The 19,283-nt window shown below is 37.8% G+C and overlaps 1 protein-coding gene across 1 annotated transcript in view; it reads left to right on the top strand.

Moving 5' to 3' along the window:
• Positions 1-823: 823 nt before the first annotated feature.
• LOC117787660 (MOXD1 homolog 2) overlaps positions 824-19,283 on the top strand; it is a 129,234-nt gene continuing 110,774 nt past the window's right edge. The window contains exon 1 of the mRNA XM_034626238.1: positions 824-1,427. The gene's annotated coding sequence lies outside the window, so the exon portion shown is untranslated. The remainder of the gene's footprint in view (positions 1,428-19,283) is intronic.

Here is a 19,283-nt window from a genome sequence, read left to right on the forward strand (position 1 = left end):
GAAAATGTATTTACTTTGTCATAATTAGCATACGTGCCGTGCATTTGAACTCTAAATGACAGAATAACAGCGCGATGTTAAAGCTTTACAGCAGAGCTAACTTACACACATACAAGCCGAAAATGTTTTTGATGTGCCGCCAGTGCACCTGCTGTGATGTTTCTGTTAACTTTAGCAGCGTACTGTTGGGAAATACCAAGCAACATTATAAGCTTAACAGAGAAATGCTAAATTTGAATCACCAACATTAGTTGCTCTCAGTCTTTGTTGTTCTCTCGGTATTTTGATTGCTTCTGTAAGTGCTTAAGTAAAAGGAAATTGAATTATGTAAACGATAAGCGCTGCTTAACAGCGACACACTCTCTCTCTCTCTTCCTCTCTCGCGCTCAGCTGTGACGCATGCGCTCTGTAGAATACGAAACCCCCTTTCTGCTCTGTTACCGCTCGCCGCCTGCAGCGTTGTAAACAAAAGTTGATTTTTTCATAGTTTTGCTCTCTGTTTGTTGCGCGCGCTCTTGCTTACGCTCTGCTTCCCTCATTTTCTCTCTCGCTGTTGCCGCTGCCACTGAGGTGACCCAACCAGGTGCTGGCCCGCTGAAAGCGAATTCAGTCACTTCCGAAGTTTCAAAGCGAGCGGTTCACGCGACGGACGGCGACTTTTTAACACAAAAAGCATTCAAGACGAGTTCAGCAAAAGCAGCAATAAAAAGCGAAAAACAACAAAACTTCACTCAAGCATAGATTGACAAATAATTGTGCTGATAATATTGAAATTTCTAAACTCAATTCAAATTGCACAATATGTAAATTTAAACTAAACACAACGGTTAATTATAATTATTTGCGGTTTCATATGCAAATCCGTTTGTGCAGTTCCGAAAATCAATTCAAAATTAAATCTAAACACACGCAAATCTAAAATCCTGTAACATCCTGAACTGCGACGAGCAATTCGGACATTTACCATTACGCTTACGCGGCTCTCGCGTTCTCTGTGTGTGTGTGTATATTCTCGTGTATCTCGTGTTAGTGTGTGCGTGTTATGACAGAGAGTTGACAATAGGCAAATAGGCAAATCATATGCCGCCCACGTAATGTGTGACGAAATTTAAATTCGCCATCTATGCAAATACAATTGCACAAATCGTCTATGTATGTGTATGTATAGAGTGTGTGTATACGGGTTTAAGTGCTAGTGAGATATTCATGTGGATTACCATAAACATAAACAAAGGATTAGAAAGAAACAACAGCAGCAGCAGCAATAGAAGACGAGCAAGAAAGACCACAGAAACATTTCTGGGATTACAGCAGCCGCAAAAGAGCAGAAGTTGAAAAAGAAAACTAAGAAGAAGAAGAAGAAGAAGAACAGAGGAGTTTGTTAAAAAATACTGGTATCTGTACATTGGAGTTTGAATTCGACACAGGTGAGTTTTTGGGCTAGTCCCCATGTTAAATGATGTATTACCTGTGCTGCAATGTACATGTTGCACTTGCGGTTTACTCTGTGTGGCATGTTAAGTGCAATCCATTATGCAGATAAATATGTATCTGCCAGTAAGCATCTATACATACTTCGCAACTATGTATCTGTGGAAATGCAACATAAAACTATCTTTACTGCTTGTACTATGCCAACCACAGAACTTGTCCCAAACGCAACGGAATCTGACTCACCTGTGCCAAAAAATGGCGAAGTAAAAAACGCATCCATCAGCTGCATATGTTATGGAATGCCCTCAATCAGTTTTCAGTTTTGCATGCCAAGTTGACAATAATACAAAACGACAAAAAGGACACCCAAAATATGCAAAGCAAATAGAGATAGAATACGAAGCTTAAATACCCTTAAGGAACATAATAGATATCAGTTTGGAATCGATTTATAAATATGAATTTGTATATTGCATTTTAAAAATAATATTTAAAATAAATATTTAACAGGAAATTCAAGAAACTGTAACATAGAACTGTAAATAAGAACATATTTAGAAACTTAAGTGTGAGGAACTCAACTGACCGCATTCCCTAGTATATATAGTATGTAAATATTAAAAGAATTAAAATTCGTTGAATTGCAAAAAAAAAAAAAAATTAACAAAATTAAAAATATTTTCATTGCAGAAAATAAAAAAATTGTGTAGAAATAAAATGCAGGTGCTACAAAAGATGCAAAAGTTTTTGCACCGCTCAAAAGTTTTAACATTTTCAGTGGTGGAAAATAAAGAAAAACTTTTGTTAAGCATAAATGCATAAAGCATAAAGAGAATGAGAGAGAAGAGGCGCACGTTAAAACTAATTGAACCATTTTTGGTATCATTTTTGGCTAACCCAATTCTTTGTATAGCAGAGAATAAAAGTGAATGCCACAAGTTTTCAAGCCAAAACGAAACTTTTGTGCACTGTTAAAGTAAAAGCGGAAATATGCCAACTACGAATATTATTATAGGCAATTTGCAAAATGTTGGACTTATAAATCAATACATGTTTTTATAAGAGATAGAGATATAGATTTGTTAATTTATATTTTATTCGAACTTCTGTTATTTAGAGATGAAATTAAAGAAGAGACATCTCAGCTAGGAAAGTAGTAATTGAGATACAAAGTTTTTCGTTGAATTTTTGATTTTCAGAATACTTTGTTATAATACTGAAACTATTATGATTTCTATTTTAAAATCAGATTCGTTCGACTGTTCATTTATTCAGTCAATCCCATTTGGTTTCTTTTGTATTTGTCATCCTTTTATAGGAGACGCCAACCCATATGCAGCTAGCAAATAATCCTCTTAGGTTCATTCATGTTTTAATCAGTTCATTGTCACAATGATTGATGTAGGTCGTCATAGAATATACACACACTCAAATAAATGTGGGTATTGTCAAAACATAAGACTAGACTTCAGACTCTAGAACCCTATAAGCATATCGTTCATTTGGATTTGCTACCAAAAAATACAACTTTTTTCCCTGTACATTGCAATTGTTCAATATAACGCAAGGGTTAAAAGTGCAACTCGTGCTGCAATTTCGAGTGTATTCATTTTATTGCTGCCCGCCAACTTTTTTAATTACTCATCCATATTATTATTTTGTATTGTTTTCGTTTTTGAATTTGTTTCATTTTGTTTGGTTTTTGGACCCATGCGCAAATATTGAAATATCGTTCTATATGGCGCTCGTCGGGTCGGTTGGTACCGCTTGTCATAAATATTTTAGCTGCTATGGCCCAAGCGGTTTCCAACAACCAGTGCACCCACATTTACACACACACACACACCCACGTAGAAAATATACACATATACAGGAGCAGGATCTGAAAAAATAATCAAAAATAACAGCGCCCATAAAATTGGCGGAAACCAAACGAGAGGCCCATGCAGAAATCCTTTTCCATTGGCAATGTCTAACCAAAAAAGGAAAAAACACACACATACACACCGAAAAATACACAAACATACAACACATACAGAGAGACGACAGTGAACAAAAAACGCATTTTGAAAAATATGTACACAAAAACCAAAGACCGTTAGCAATGCAGAGTGTAGTACAAAAGAAAACAGCGCGGGGAATAGAAAATTGGGAAAATAAAATATCGAGCATTACTTAAAATAAAATATTATTAACAAGAACACGACGATAACATTTCCTGTAACCAAGTGCGGGAACAATTGCATATTTCGAGTAAACAAATATAAATAACTATGGCACTTGTTGAGTACTATATATATTTTAATAATGGAGAAACATTGTGAATATTCTGCTATGTTAAAGTTTGTCGATTCATATTCTTTAACTTATCTAATACTGTAGTAATATCATGATTCGATGATACGATAGTAATATTAAAATAATCTAATCCAATACTTCTACTCGTATACAAATCTTTCTTTAAAATACTTATGAAACTTATTTTGTCTTAACACCTGTACAGGGTATACATAACAAAATCGAATAATATATAAAGTAGCAGCCATTTTATTTTTCGGCTACAATTTTTGTCGCCATCGTTGTCTTTTAGGGATTTGTGTGGGTGAGTGGGTGGGTGTTGGGGTTTCTGGTGTGAGTGTATCTGTGTGAGTTGCAGTAAATAAATATACGCGTATCTGATGGGGATTTATGGCGACGTCCGCGGCGCGTTGGGGCACAGCCATGCACTTGTTGTTGTTGTTGCCGTTGTTGCTGTTGTCACAGTTTTTTTTATTGTATCTTTTGCGGCGGGCCTAGGACTTAAATAAATGATAGATTGAAATTTATATAGCAGAAGCGCCTACCCAAACTTACCCCCCATCCGCTCGATCAACAACTACACATTTTTAGGCAATTTTCGACCTACAAATTTATTTTGATTTGTTTTATTTTTTTATTCCTTTAGAACACTGTGCGTGAAGGACAGAAAAAGGTACAGAGTGCGAAGGAGAGAAAAATAGTATAAGTGGGCGCGATTTGTGCAGTTTTTAGCATCTAAAAATATATGTATGGCGTTTATAAATATAGTTTTACTTTTATATGTGTACTTTATATAGCACTTTATGTGCAATTTTTCACAATTTTTCATCCATTTTGTTTAGGAAAATCCTTTAAGCTTTTTAGATTTTGTAGTCAAGTTTGTTGTTTCAAACGTTTATGAGCTGTAGTTGAAATATTTTGCGAATTCACCAGAGAATTTTCAGTTTCTTTTAAGTTATAATCCGTGATTGTTGAATATATAAATATCGATCAATTTGATTTACAATGCACAAATATCTGAAGTATTTAATGTTTCACACATACATTTAATGTAATTTTGTCAGCAATTCCGTTTAAACAATTTACAATAATTCAGAATGCCTGATGCATGTTAATTGCGTACATAATTTGCATATTTATAAATCACTTTAAATGCCAATCGACTAGTATTATCCTACCTCTTTCTCTACCTTTCTGTAAAATTGCTATTGTGCTGTTTAAATTAAATTTTATTTGCTCTTTACACAATTTCTAACAAAGTTTAATAATTAATTTTTGTGCTTTGCTTTGTGCCAATGCCGGCGGCTTTTACCAAAACCTCAAACCCAAATTGCAAATACTACAAAACGTTGCGCTATTTCAATACACGATGTTCAATAACAGAAGACAAAAACAAGAAATAAAAGTATGAAAAATTTGGTTTTGTTTTCTAATAAAACAATTTGCTCATAGGCAGGCAAAGCTCAATGCAATTTATATTAGCCAATTAAACAAACTGGCAAAGCTGCAACTTCAATGAGTTTAAAATTTCGTGTGAAATTTAATTTCATATTCCTCTGTTTTTCTGTTCCTTTATCGGAATTTTTGCAAACCAAACAACCCAAAGGTAAAATTTGTGTTTATTTGAATCAAAATGAAAATCAGTAGTCCCAAAAATGAACAGTTTTAACAAGCACAAACACGCAAAAAATATATATGGCCAAAAGTCAAAACAAAACACACCAGCAATAACGAAAACAAAAATATCAGGCGAATAGAAATTTCTATGCCAAATGTATCCGGAATGATTGAAATAGCTCTGGTTTTACCTAAACTGACAAAATAGAAATACAAATTGATAAAATACCAATGACAATAGCTAAAATTTTTGAAATAAAGTTTGTTGGTAAATCTTTGACTTTTAAGTGAGATTCGATTCAAGCTGCTTTTGTTTACTCTTTCTTTGGAAGCTGAGAAATTTTATAATTGGAAAATGGTATTTTTTTTTTTTTTTTGGAATAAGCAATTATTATTTGTGCTACAACTTCAATAGCTTTACTCAACTATATTATTTTGATTTTAGTTACAAACCACTTTGAAAACGTAATCTGTTCGAGAAGCTTTAAGCATTTAAGAAAGATTTCTTTTTTACTTTATGGAGCTTTTAAAGTTATTTTTGTAATTACTTCAAAGCTTAAGTAAATCCACATACTATTTTTGCATATTAAATTCACTATGCAATTTTCTGCAAGTGCATTGTACATTCAGAAGCTTAGCTGTTGACTATAATATGCATTTAATACGACAAACAACTATCAAAAATATTGGAGCACCCCCAGGACAAATAAACAGAATGCCAGAAGTTTTAAATAAAATAGCTCACATAAATATTGCTGTAATAAATATGCAAACGGAGCCCAAAAGCCTAACAGCTTCTGCTCGAAGTTATGTGAATTGAGAAGTGTGGTGCGATGTGGTGCAGTGTTTATATGAAACTGGCTTTTAATTTTGGGTGCACCACTCAAATGTTAATTTCATTTCCCGTGCGCCTTTTGTCTGCATTCCTCTGCAATTCTGTTGGCGTGCGTTGCGTTTAAGAGACAAAAAATGATATTCGTATTTAATTTCAATTTCAAAGGATTTTCCATGTATTTATTCAAGGACTTTATCTTAAGCATAAATTACGGGCCAACGAACGAACGAGCGAGCAAACGAGGTGCGGGTCCCATTTGTGCGACGTCTCGTCTGTTGGCACCAACACTACTGTCTCCATCTCTGTATCCTGCACCTGCACCTGTACCCGTCTTCGTCTCCGTCTCCGTCTCCGTTCCCGTCTCTGTCTTCTTTGTCGTCGTCCTCTCGGCTCTGTGTGTTCACCTACTTTCTAGCCAGGCATAAAGGTGGCCTCCATAGTCCTTTGCCAAACATTGTCTGCCTGCCTTGGGGGGGGGGAGGAGTGGCTGTAGCTGGTGTGTGTTTGCCAAACTGTGGCTGCCAGGTTATCTTTCACTGTTTCTTCTATCTTCCGCTCTCTCACTCTCTTTCCATCTTTCTTTCTTTCTTTTTTCTCTACTCTTCTCTGGATTGTATACACGTTCTCCTTACGTTCGCTCTCTGTTTGTCTGCGTGTGCATTTGGTTTTCATTTACATATGAAGCTCCTTAATAATCCTTTTGTGCAGCAGTCAGGCAGGCAGGCAGGCAGTCGCACGTGCATACATTTCGTTTTCCGCTCTGTGCGTATAAGGAAATGTTTAAATATATGCAAATCCAGTTAAGTGTAATCATTTAGCGCAAAAAATGCCAGCAACAGCCAACAAAAGCAAATTCAGTCAGTCAGTAGCTCGACTCAACTTTGCTCTGCTTATTTTCTCTTCATTCTCTTCATTCTTTCTATGGCAATTGCAAAAATTAGAATTTCAATGCAACTAATACAAAGCCCCGACCCAACAACAACAACAGCAACAACAGCAACAAATATAACATTAAAAAAGAAAAAATTACTTATGAATACAGCTTTACAATTTGCTTGCTGAAAATAAAAAATACATAAATAAAAGCACACATATGAGTTTTGGTGGTTCAAAAAATTTGAATGCCATTAAAAAGCACTGCCTACTTTTTTGGGACATCATGCAAAGGGGCTGCGCATTAGGGGACTTCATTGTGAAGCATGAATAATTAGATTATTTAGAACGATTTAATAATGTAATCAAATGATTACTTACTTTTTCACTGAACTCTAAGTTCTTGAACGAAACAATAGCCTATAAACAAGCAATTAATAACCATTTGTACCTTGAGAATTTATTACAAAAAATATAATTTACAATTCATAAAACTTTGAACAATCATTGAAACAATTAACTGTCATAGATTATTTTTTGAAATTTCTGGAAATTTACTCAGAACACAATAAAAGTCTAAGGAAAACATTTTAATTTATTTATATATTTAACTTATATAAAAATACTTCAACAGAAAATAATCTAAGATCTAATATAAACACAATTTAAATTTGACGTTACTTTATTTTAATCTTCAAATCAATTTATTAGAAAATTGTCCTAAATAGTACATAATTCTGTCACATTTTGAACAAAGAATTACTTAAGTAAGACTTAATGCACTATTTACAAACGATATTAGGGTTTCTTGTATGCACATATGTTATTTGGCAATCAAATAAAATGCAGAGAGTGAACACCCCTAAGAAGCGTGTCAGAAATGGCGCGGGCAATGCTCATAAAAATAACTCACAGACATGTGTATGTATGAAGCACATTGACACATAAACATACATATACACATGCAGAGACATGCACACATACACGCATCGCATTACCAAGTGTAAATAATAATAAAAATTGCAGAGAGAAAAATCCATTAACGCTTTGTGGCAATGCATTTAAGCCGCCTCATCCGCATTCGCGTCCGGGGAATGGCCAAGTCTACGACTACGGCTAACGAGCAACGTTAGTTTAATTTCTAGCACAGCAAAGCGCAAAAAAAAAGAAGAAAATTATGAAAAAATAAAATGTTATACATAATGAATGCAAATGCTTTTGCTCGCTCATAATTTCATCATCGTGAAAGCAGCTTCAGCTGTGCTATCATCAACATCATTATCATCCTAGTCGTCAACAGTATGATGCTCGTCTTTGCGGTGGCGTTGCAGACTGCTGCGGTTTGGGTTCCAGGACGTTTCATGTGTCTGCAACGGATATGAAAGCATCACAAACATACCGAGACAGAGCCGAGAGCCGAACAGGACGGGGATGGGGACGGGGACGGGGAAGTAGGCAACGAGGATGGTTGCCTATTTTCAAAAACACGGCATAAGGATAACAACCTCTTAACCTAGTTTGGCTACGTCAACCGGCGGCAACTGAGAGCCGACTGCAGGCAGGCGTGTCATGTAGCCAACTCCTGATCCAGGATCTGGTTCTGGTCCTGGCTGGTACCATTTTAAATTGAACTGTGCGCATTTAAGCGTAAACTGACAGCTTGGAAAATCGAAAGCAAAATAAATTGTCTAGTGAACTTGGTGGTGGTCGGTCCATGGCGCACAACAGCTGAGCTGATTGTAGCCTTTGGGCTTAGTGTCAGACATGAGGCAGGAGGCAGAAACACAGACAGAGACAGAAACAGAGACAGAGCAGCTAAGGCAGTAAAGTCAGCCCATCGAGCCCATCCTGCCAGGAAGTGGCTCTCAGCTCTTGTGCTCTCTGTATGGCTATTAATTGAAATTCGTTGTGCTCCTGCTGCTAAAGTTTTAAAAGCTCTGGCCGGACTAGGACCCGTACTGGCGAGTGTCACACGCAGCCTGGGCCTTAAAGAACATTAGAAGCAGGCGGCGAAACTTGTCGCCCCCAACCACACTCTCTCCCTCCCATTCACTCTACTAGGCGCAACTTATGGCACTACCAAAACTATCAAACTACCCCCGGCCAAATGCCATTTGCATATATATCATCTCGTATATCCTTTTTTCGGTTTGTGTGTGTGTGTGTGTGTGTGTTCGTGTGAAAAGTTCTACGGGTCACATAGAAAAATACCCCTTACTCAATATTTGCATAACCATTGAGAGAGCTACTCACATTTTAACCGAGATAACCGGTTCTTAGACTTGGCTTGTTAGCAATACTCATGACACGGCCTTGATAAATGCAATTGCTTTTGTTGGTTTTGTACATACCTAAACTGAAAGTAACACAAATTGTATTGGTATTGAGGATGCTGGCACATCAGAAATGGGTTTTTAATGATGAAGCGCTTCTGTTTGATTAAATTAGGCATACAAAAGGGTTGCCACTGATAAAGCAAAAGGTTAATAAGTGCGATAAAACTTATCCTTTGACAGCTGCACCAACAAAACCTCAATGTTGGCAGCCTTTTAACTCTCAAATGCAGCTGCAATGTTTTAGGCGGATTTTTTGTTATGAGATAACCCTACTTATCGTATTTTTCACACTTTCACGAGTTCCGAACTATTTTTTTTTTAATCCTTACAACACTTTCTTTAAGCTGTGCTCTTACTTTTAGTAATTATATCGTACTTTTTTATGTTAATATTATATTTTGTATGCAATTTTTGAATTTACATGTAATGATTTAGCTCTACATTTTCTAATATACCATTTTATTCAGCTCTTATTGCTTAACACATACTTGAATTGCCAGTGGCTATAACTCCAATGATATTGAAAAATTACTACCAGTGCTACTCACCTGCTGTTCTATTCCCTCATTGTCTTCCCCTTTCGGCGAGCTTTCGAAACTTTGCACACAGCGGGCTTTCTTCTTCGGAATCGGCCTTCTAAGTTGGCTAAAACTTTACCATTGATACAAACTATCTGAATATACATAAAAGTATATATACATGGAGTGCTATATAACTGCTACTTTTGCTACTTAAAGTTTGCTTTTTGTCTTTGCATATCTAGGTAGGAAAAAAAACGGAGAAAAAAGAGAAAGAAAAGTTGACGGACTTGGAGCTTTGCTATCCAAATTGTGCGCAAATTAATTGAACGCAAAGAACGCAGCAGGCAAACACAGTTGGGAAAGCCTCCATCTCCGACACTCCCTTCGACTCCAATTCCAACTCCAACTCCATCTCAACTCCAACTCCACCTCCTACCTGTCTCTGATTCAGATCCTGATCCTGTTCCGTGCTGGGGCTGTGCTGACCAAACGCTTTGCTTGTTAAACTTAAAACGCTTGCCGGACCCAATGGGGGGAAAATGCGGAGGCGAAAGAAAAACGCAAAAGTTTTTTTGTTGCCACTCACATTTTTTACACGCTGCGTCTGTGGCAGTCCTTGGGCTTCCTACTGCCTGGAAGCCTCTCTCTTTGGCAGCCTGGCAGCCTGGCAGCCGTCTGCCTGCTAATCCAGGACAATAAGTGTTTGTCGTTGGGATTTAGACAATTATTCACGTTAAGTTGACGTCTGAGACGGGGCCCTGGGACACTGACGTTTTGTTATTTTCGACTCGACTCTACTCGACTCGCCTCGCCTCGAAAACGTTTCAATTTGTCCCGGTTTTTGGTCTCAGTCCCAGCCACATTTTGTATTATAAGCGCATTAGGTTTTAAGGTGTCAGCAGTGGCACTCGCGTTGATATGTCATCTGGAAGTAATTTTTATTTATTCGCTCGCTAAGTCGTCTGGCAATTTTATGATGACATTTCGTTTCCAAGGATTTTCGCAAGCATTGCCATATAAATTTTAATATATAAAAGCCCCTCACTTGCTCCCTCTCCCTCTCCCTCTCTCTCTCTCTATCTTTCGAAAGCGCTTTATTTGATTTTGTCGCCACAATAAAACAGGCGACTGAACCGGGTGAACCGGGTGTGCAACTTTTTACGCACTGACAAGTGCTCCCCTCTCCAATACAGAACAGAACGGAACCCAAAAACCCAAAGGCCAATCCTGCAATTCCAATGTTTCACATGTGCCGCCCAGTCTCTGGTCACGTACCAAACATAAAAGTATTTACAAATAATATTTCCATATGGTAAGACGTGACAAAGACTCAAATTAGCGTTGCCGTTTATCTGGTAGGGTCCAGCGAGAAAGCAGAAAGTCCCCTCCAAAAAGAGGAACCTGCAGGTTGCTCCATAAACTTCCGGCCATAAACCAACCGGGGGGAAAATTCGATTCGACTTGACTCAACTCGTAAATATCCATTTTTATATATCGGGCCCCAAAGAATGTTTGTACATAATTTTAATGTTTTCTGATTGAACCTTTCACAAAAGTTTTGTGGCACCGCCATCGCCCATGACCACGCCCCTCTGCCACTGCCTCCTATATCCTATAAATTAAATGGCCAAAATCGGTACAGGATCTGGCAGAGAGAGAGAAAAAGAGAACGGAGGACGAAGTCCATTGGACCATTAATTTAATTTCATGTTTGATTTTTTGATGGTTCTTTTTTGTTTTGTTTTTTTTTTTTTTATTTTCGCTCTTTTTTAACAGTTGATTGCTGTTTGGCAGCTCGCGTTGGTTGCTGTGGTTATTTTGGCATTGAAATTGCTGGTTGGCAGCATTAATGACTGCATTTGGCGGTAAAGTTTTCAAGTTTAATGACTCAAATTTGATGTGCATTTAGTTTATATGGCTAGTGCCTCTGTTTTCTCTCCTAATTCCATTCAATGCAATTTATTTTTAACTAACAACACAGGTGAAATGCTTTAGTTTTGGTAAAAGGAATGTGTAGCTAACTTATTTTTAATAGCAGTGAGATCATAAAAAGGATTTTAAAATTAACTTTAAGTAGTATAAAAAAGACCGGTTTAAAATACAAATAATACAAAAATAAACTAAATAAGATTCCTATTGAAATTCGTATATAATAATAATCGATTTAACGGAAACTGATTAAGACTTCAGTTCAATTAGTCCCCAAATTTTCCATTTTCAGCTTCAATTGGTATGTTGAATAGACATTCTCATTCACAGATATTCTGTCTTTGGCCTGCTTCTGTATTTACCATTGCGTAATCAGTATCTAAGAAACACCTCATGTGATTTAATTTATAATTGAACACATTCCGAATGTCAGGCTACACTTTCAAAGCAATATGAGCCAACTCAATCAACTTGCAGCTCCTTTTCTCTCTCATTCCTTCTCTTTCGCTCACTGTGGGTAATTGTATGGCCCAGCTCTTGGCTTTATAAGTCGCCTGCTTGACTTTCATCCCAGCCCCAAACAGAATTCACCCTTTCAGCACATATGTTTCCTTTGCTTACCTGTCGTTTTGTAATGCAAATCTTTTGCTTTCATCTGCTTGTTATAAATCGCAAGCTATTAACCGAAAAAGCATGAGGGATACAAAAAAAAACCTCACATTTCAATGCCGATTGCAGACTACGGGCTTTGTGTATTATCCTTTAGTCACACCTACTCCGCCCCTGTGCCAGCCTCCTTTGGCATGTGGGTATGTGTATGTGTATTTGCATTTGAATCATTCGTTTGTGCGAAATCAGATTAAATCGCATAATCGAATCTTATGCTATATATAAACGATGACAAAGACTGATGCAGGCAACCAGCCAACCAATAACCGGCAGCAACAACAACAAATAAATACAACCAGAAGCAACAACAGCAACAACAAAAAATAAAGAAATTATGTATTGTATAAAAATCAATAGCGATGTATTGAAAATCCCTTGCACATAGACCCGGGCACGTACAAAACGTTCAGTCTAAAAAAAAAAAAATAGAAAACACGAAAAATGAAAACCACAGCCAGCCACAACAGGAGTACCAAAGTTATCCAGACACATGCGGCAAATACTTTTCAAAGTGAAATCTCATGCAAGAAAAAAATCATCAACATACACACATATTCGTATATGTGTGTATGAAGGCAACAAAGTCAGCGAAGGGTTGTAAAACCAGTTGAATCTTTGGCTTAGTTTTTTGTGTCCCAGCTGATCAGAAACAGCCGACAAAAGTGTCGCAATGACACTGACTGAAGTTTCAACTGGCAAGCAGAAAAAAGACAAAGTTGGAGTTACGATAAGCTTGATATAAATATGATAAAATCAATTTTATACATATAGAGTCTATACAATTAATCCATTAAAATATCTGCGCATATTTTAATTCAAAACATGCAATTTCTTTTTATCGAAAATGTTTTTCTACTTTAAAATATTAAAATGAGTCTTCTGTTTCGATAGGTTATTTTCAGCTGCAATGTAATTTAATTTTCAAAATTAGCCAATTTTATTTTTGATTTTTATACATTTTCTAATTATGCTTTCATTTTATGATTCAAATTGAAGACAAAACAATTATAACCAATTTTATAAGCGTATGCAATTAATACATTTTTAAATCTGCGTTTGATGGATTTCACGTCTCTTTTCGTAGATTAATCCATGCGCATCATTCAGCTGCTGTCATTGTTATTTAAGTCAGTAGAATTTGGCTTTTTGGCTGATTGTTGTTTTTGTTTGAAAATTTAAATTAACTCGATCATAAAAGCCCAGATGGGAGCAAGTCAATACCTTTTTGACAGCATTTACACTCCCACATACATATTATCACTTCCCCTTCCATTGCATTGTCTCATCTACTTTGTTTGCTCACACTTTGTACCACATTTTTAACTTCAAATTAAGTTTGTGTGCACGTAGCAAACACAAAAGCAACAACAATAACAGCAGTAAGAACAGCAACAACAACATCAGCAACAACAATACCATGAGCTGAACCTTTTTGCCTTTGATTTTCTTTGCCTCGCTTGCACTTTTGGCAAATGCCACACTCAAGTGGCCAAGAGCAGCGACTCAACTGAGCTCCCATCTACTCGAGGCTGTGAAAATAGTTCGTTAGCCTTTCAAAAACTAAATTGTATTTTGCCAAAAAAGGGCAGACTGTGAGGCAGTTCGCTTCTATCGTTGTGGGTGATTGGTTTGAGCCGAGCGAAAACCAAATTATTGGCATTTATTTCTCGTTTTGACTTTGCGCCCCGCATTGGGGGCAACATAACAACTGAAGCATCTAATGCGCTTTGGCTGCCCCCACTGACGATTAGAGAGTGAGGGGGGGTGGAAGCAATGTACTTTCCTCTCTACCCATCTCTCTCTCTCTGCCACGCTCGCTCTTTTTCTCTTCTAATTCTGCCTAATTAGCAGCTTGAATGCGCTAAGACTACAAAGCAGCTGTGTAACACAGCAGTCAGTCAGTCATTCAGTCAGGCAGTCAGGCTGCTGGAAAACTCTCGGGAGTGGAAAACTTTGGCAAATTGAAAATGCGCAAAATGACTTTGACCAAAAATCCCCAGTGCCAATTGGCAAGTCACAATAGCCTCACAAAAATGCTGACTAAGCAAAGCAGCTGATGAAATACCCTTGTAAAGGTATCAAATACAGTTAGTGTGCCTCAGGAAAATTCTGGTTATGTGTGTGTGTGAGAAAATCACATACTCTCTTTACCTAGATCAGCAGTTGTTGTTATTGAAGGGAAAAAATTATGTTGCTGAAGGATTATTGGGTATGGGAACCCCGTATCAAAACACATGCATGACTGAACTGCATCCAATTTGCGCATTTGATCAATGTCGCTGATCATCGTCAACAATATAGGTATTAATGTGATTGTTCTTTTTGCTGGGTAGGCTCTAACTGTTACTGAAATCGAAACAGGAACACAAATTGAAATTGATATTGAAACACTGCAGATGTTTCAAATAGTTCAGACCGTTTAGCGAATGGGCTTAGCAAATCAATGGTATGTGAAATAATTTGTGTTTTCTTTTTTTTCATTTCTATAATACTCGTATGTGCACATTTTAAGGGGAGTTTGCCAGCGAAAAAGAGAAATAATATTGTGATGGGACAGTTGATTGATTCGAAAGGGTATTATTGTAGACAGTTGTAGTCCCTTTTCGATAATTTCAATAGTCAATAGTCGACACATTAGCGGCTATCGTGTTAATTTAATAAATTACACCTTACTCTCATTTTTCAAATGAATTGGATCAAATTGATATTAAAATTTGTCAATTATATTAATTAAATTAATGGAATTTTTATATTTATTTCATCAACACCGAAACTAGTGAGAATATATATTAAAGATATGTCATTAAACAGTTTGTCCTTTTGGGGACACTTTAAAATACATCTTTAGATTTTCTCTTATACTCCAGTTAATGGTTGTATTTTCCCTTAACGATCTTCCCCAAGTCAGTATTATTTCTAAACTAAATCAGTTCTAAAGCATGTACCTTTAAGATTAAGTTTCATTTGATACCATTTTAACATTGCCCCGAGAGATGATCCTCATCAACTGCGGCACATTTGCAAGTTGGGCTATTAACCAACGTTTATGTTACTCACCCTGTTAACTCCTTTCCTTGTGCTACGAGAGCTAGTTACGTTAACCGGTCTCCCCTCAACACCCCCTAAGCAATCATTAAGCGCTTTTTATGCGCCTATCAATGTCGACGGTGGATGTCTGTTGCGACTCCTTTGGCCACCTTTAAAAACACTTTTAATTGCTTAAACTTATTAAACAGCTGCCACTGCCACAAAAACTTTCAAGATGTGCCACCTCCTGCAGCCAAGCAGTGCAACCAACTACTTTGTATTTACCTCATATCCTTCAGAAAAGGGGGAGAAAAAAAAAACAACAACAAGACTAGAAGACGGCTCTAAACTTTATTATTGTTGTTGCCTAGACAAAGACTCAAGTCTGAGACGGAGACTGAGGCTAAAAACTGCGACTGCGACTGCGACTGAGCTAAGGTCAGCAACTTTTATTTCTTGGCCAACACTTGTGAGCAACGCTTTTTGTTGCAAATGGAGCCAAGGAGCCAAGTAGAAAGAGTCTCTTCTTCATTCTGCAGCTAGCTGAAGTGGCTTGAAGCGTCGTTGTTGTTGTTGTTGTTGTTGCTGTTGTCTGACAGCGCTTGCTTATCTTTTATATTGTTCTTGGCCAACATCGAAGCAAAGTCTGGACCTCGGCTGCATTTTGGCATTTTGCAACGTTTTTGAAGTTTAATGCCAGAGTCGTGCCTCATATTTCGATGGAACAATAGACGACGACGACGACGATGGCAGCCAGAAACGAAGCTGCACAAAAAAAAAAAAAAAAAAAAAAAACACGAATCCTAAGGCGTGCCAAAGGGGGCGGAGGTGTGTAGTTTGTTCTTCTTTTTCTCTGTATTTCATGTTTTTTTTTGTTTTTGTTTTGTTTTGCGTCGTTGATTTTGGTGGTTGGTTGCCTTTGCCCTGACTGGGGGTAATCCGCCTCAGTTTAGCACTTGAGCGGCGTCCTCATCTCTGGTCTGAATGCATGGATTTGTTTGTGTATATCGTTGTATTGTTCCTCCTGCTGCTGTTGTTGTTGTTGTTGTTGCTGATGCTCTGCCCCCCCGATTTCAACACGCGGCGATGCGGCTGCAGATTGAGCAAAAGTTGCTGTTGCCAGTTTACCAGTTGCCAGTTGTTGCCAGTTGTTGTTGTTGCCGCTGGGAAGTGTGAACATTTTGGGCAACACTCTCAGGTGGCTGCAGGAGAGCCTGCTCAAAAGGTGTTGGTAATGATGATTTTGAATTATTCATGATTCACGACGATTGAAATTATTTGCGCGCCCTGTACTCGGTCGTTGTTGTTGTTGTTGTTGTTGCTGTTGTTATTGTTGTTGGCTGTTAAAGTTTTGCGCGTGTTGCCTCGTCGTGGCACTTATAAGGCCTGCCACAACAATGCCCCGCATTATGCGAAAATCGACTCAGGTCTCTCACTGTGTGTCTTACCTTTCTTGCTTTATGTTAAATCATTCAAATTGAAAAACTACAATAACAGCTGAGGGCCCAGACGATGTGCCAATGTTTGGCCAATGTCTGTTCGCATTGGGTTTAGATCGGTATGTTGTTGTTGTTGTTGTTGCTAGTGTTGTGGGACAAGGGATTGGAATGTTCTCAGGGGAGGGAGTCTGCAACAGTGCGACTTATCGTTAGGGCGCAAGTGTCATACGAAATATGCTGATTGTCTATATGTGTGTAGATATATCAGAGTGTGTATGTGTGTGTGTGTATTTGTACAATGCTCTGCTGCGGCTTTTTATTGAATTGGATTGCCACTTTGGGCTGGGGAATGCTCTTTGTTTCGCGTAGCATAATAAATTTGACTTGGGTTTTTGATAGTTGGACCTTTGTGTTGGCCTTGGGTCGCAAAAAGGTGCATCCATCTAATTAAATGTCAACTTGGTTTGTCAGCAATGCAGCTATGACTCTGAAAGTTGTTCTTCCCAGAACTTAACAATGCCGAAAAGAAAAACAGCTTAAATGAAGTTTATCCAACTTAGCCGAAACAAAAAAATTAAAGTTAGGAATTGTTAAACAGGCATATAAGACATGTAAAATTACAGATTGTCAGATTTTCTTGATGATCAGAACAAACTCTTAATTTGATGCTCCCACTTTCATTTCCTTCCGTATTCTTCTTTTACATTTCCTCATATTTCACATTTATTTGGAATCGCATATGATTTCTTGTCTCTTCTCATGACATTAAGAACATCCTACGCTCATATGCTTATTGTATACGCAATCATTTCATTATGCGATCCCAATTATCTGATTTATCAAGCACTTGCTATCAACACCTTACGAATATTCTCACACAGAGCAACAACAAATAACTTCCCACAAGTGAGCAAAGTGCCAAAGCAATGCCCTAGTAATTTTAGATGTGCTACAATCACAATATAAGAGATCTGCCTTATTGAGGTTGGTTAGAGTAGAGTAGAGAGTTCAGTTGTATGTACTTCCCACAAATTATCACAAATTAGACGCAGTTCGTTGAGAGTCGAACACATGAAAATGAACATGAACATCGAATTGAGCACATGTTTCAATCAAATTAAATTCGAACTCTGGCCACACTCACGCCAAAGTGCCCAGCTGCATACATATGTATATACAAGTAGTTACGTTAGTATAAGCTCATGGCACATAATTTAGCGCGATGCATGCCGATGTGAATAACGATATGAACGGGCGGGATTAAAAAGAAAGAAGGGGCCAAAGATGCCTTCCTCATAACCAACACGTACGAACAATTCACAGTCATCCCAGAGGCTCCACTCGACAGAGGTGCTAATGCTGATCAACAGAAACTGATAGCAACAGTCGTCGCCGAGTCAGAAAATAATGCAAAGAAGCGAGAACAATAACAATACTCCTGACTTTGGCTTTTGCTATAGTTTTGTATGCTGGCTCCTCTTTTTGGCTCCACACAAAATTAAGTCAGAGTCGAACAAGTCCAAGGAGTCGTCGGCAGTCGTCGATTCGAGTCCAGCCAAGAAGTCTAAACAATGCAAACCGACTCGACGACCGGTCGCAACGCCCGCTGGACGTGTATCTGATGCGGCCTCAACTTCAACTTCAAAACCCAACTTCACAGCCTCAGACACAGCCAACAGTCGCAGTTCGTAACACAAATCATCTTCCAGCGCTCACGAAATTGTTGCGCAAACTAAAAAGTCAAAAAAACAAAGGTAACAAAAAAAAAAAAAAAAAAAAGAGTTGAAAAAATCAGAGTAAAGAGCCAAAGCGTGAGGCTGGCAAAACAAAAGGAGGCGTTGGTGTTAGTGTTGGTGTTGGCTGATTGTTGTTGCCTCTTTGTTGTTGTTGTTGTTGTTGTTATTGTTGTTGGCATTGCTGTTGCTGTTATTGTTACCTGTATGGCAGCCTAAGCTTGGCCAGCGAGCAGCGAGTGGCCTGCAGTATGTGTGAACTGGTAAAACGTGACACATTTATATCACTTCGTTTGAATCGCAAAATAATAATAAATATAATAGCAAGTCGCCTCCATTGCCACCGCCACCGCCACCGTCACCAGCGTCTCACAATTCTCCCAGGCTTCGTCTCTCAGCAGAAACTCTGCCGTGCCCATGTGCAAAAATACAAAAACAAAGACAATAACAACGAAAGCTATATAAAAGTTTTGACCTGGGTAAAATCGACATTTTGCTGCCAGGCAACTGCTAAAAAAAAAAATGTAAAGTACCAAAAAAAAATAAAAGAATGGGTAACTTCACAAACTGCT

Source organism: Drosophila innubila, assembly GCF_004354385.1.
Source record: "Drosophila innubila isolate TH190305 chromosome 3L unlocalized genomic scaffold, UK_Dinn_1.0 0_D_3L, whole genome shotgun sequence".
Classification (NCBI taxonomy): domain Eukaryota; kingdom Metazoa; phylum Arthropoda; class Insecta; order Diptera; family Drosophilidae; genus Drosophila; species Drosophila innubila.